The following is a 2,096-nucleotide window of genomic DNA, read 5'->3' on the forward strand; positions in this document are numbered from 1 at the left end:
AGTATGTTTCAGGCGTTTGGACGCAAGATCCAGAGCTTCGGATTCGGCAGCGTCACTGCGGAGGCGGCGGTGCCTCCATCTGCTCAGAGCAGAAAACGGGATAGGGGGACGGGAACTTCCGCGGAGCCGCCTGTGGCAGGCCTTGCGGCGCTGCTCCCGAGTCTGAACATCGGGAACTGGGCTGGCGGTGGGGTTGATGTCGATATCCCGGATTCCCCGTCGCATCCGAGACGTATCGGCAGCCCGGCCGACGATAGCAACATGCACCGCACTTGGATGCGGGAGACACAACGGCGGGATGCGGACATCTGAGACAAGGACGACCCCCTGTGTACGTAGCTGTGACTCGCGGACACATTCCGACATGTAAATCGTCGTTCTGCCAGTGATGCATTCCAGTACCATCCATGCGAGGGTAAAAGCTTGCGTCCTTGGCCAGCTATCCCGCAATCCATTCCCGAGCCTGGTACGAGCACCCGATGCTTGTAGACGTCTGTATCAGACACAGGACATGGGCATAGTCAATGGATGCACGGAGTACTTTGTGGATGACGCCCGACCTTTACGGTCCGGTTCCTAGTCGATCCACCACTCCATCCCCGTCTCTGCATATATTATGCATCCTCGCACTGGTTCCTTGTCTCTTACTGTGTGCTATGGGGCCCATACACGTCTCCTAGCAGACAGGGCTGCTGCCAGCACTTTTCGTAAAGATATGGATGTGATACCCCTATGTCTGTGTCCCTCCTACATCTGTGAAATGTGGAATGCCACATTCGGATATCCACTTGAGATTCCAACCTGCCTGTCATGTACGGACGTCATTGGTTCGTGTTCACCTTGTGAGCCGCAACTCGTCTTAAAGTGCGCCCGTGTCGCTTCGCTTTTGCGCATCTTGCCCACTTTACGCCCCTATGGCTCCCCCGCCCCTGCCCGTAACGAGTGCCGAGTCTCCCTCGTCTCCGCGCAAACTCGCTGCTACCATGTCGCTGCCTACCTTGCGAGTCGCTCCTCAGAACAGTCAGGGAGCTACTACGTCTCCTCGCGGTCTCGACGGTTCTGGGCTGCTGTGCAACCCGTCCCCGAACCTGGGGCGCATGATACGAACATCGACGTCCACGCTTCCCAGGTCTCTGAATCACAGACGTCGCATGAAGCTGCGGCGCAACTCAATGCGGATGACGATCCAGGGGACGCACAGGACGCGGATGAGGTACGCGTACCACAAGCATCCTCTCGCCGACGAATGCTTAGACAGACTTCGCAATCGTGCGATGCTGCATTCCCCGAACGGTACCACCCGAAAGTCCCCAGGGAATGGCGACTCTGCCGATTCTGCGAGGCCGCTATCGAGGATCCGGGTCATCTCCTGCAATGTGATGCATCCCCGGAACTCTGCAATCTACGAACCTCGTTCCTCGCCACAGTATGCACGTGTCGCCCATCCCTGACCGCCCTGCTTCGTGAGCCTGGCGACTTCCTCATGTGGGCGACCGCTGACCAGGCGTGCGTGGACTACGTCGGTCAATTCCTGTGCAATGCTTTGCGTATATTCGATGCCGCTCCACCCTTTTACCCTGCGCATATCACGCACTCAGTCCCGCCTCCCCCTACCGTGGGGACCTTACACGGCGACTTCGGGCTTCGGGAAGGCGAGGGGTCGAGTGACGATGAGGTTGACTCCATTGCCAAAGCGGAGGAATAACTATTATACTTTGCTACACTTTTCTTTTCACTCTGCTTCGGCGGACTCGCTGTGTTCACTACCGTATATGGCCACTACGGACGATTTCATGATTCGCCCGTCGCCTCGTTCGTCGCCGGTGTACAACTCTTGCTACACCGACTATCGTGAAAACACTCAGAGTGGGACAACTACGCGGTACTTCCGGCCTATACACATATTTAGACAGTGCATTAGAAACGCCTTACCCTGCCCATTGCGCTTGACTGCCGTGGTAGGTCCGTGTTTCCTTCGACGATGCTTTTCCCCCCACCCCGCTTTTTTCCCAAGCGGTTTTGCGGGGTGGACGGGGTTTTTAACGCACTGACGAGGAGCCGGACTTCCACCAGTAAGCTGAAGACGGCTTGCCTAG

The sequence above is a fragment of the Punctularia strigosozonata genome (assembly GCF_000264995.1).
Source record: "Punctularia strigosozonata HHB-11173 SS5 unplaced genomic scaffold PUNSTscaffold_3, whole genome shotgun sequence".
Lineage (NCBI taxonomy): Eukaryota > Fungi > Basidiomycota > Agaricomycetes > Corticiales > Punctulariaceae > Punctularia > Punctularia strigosozonata.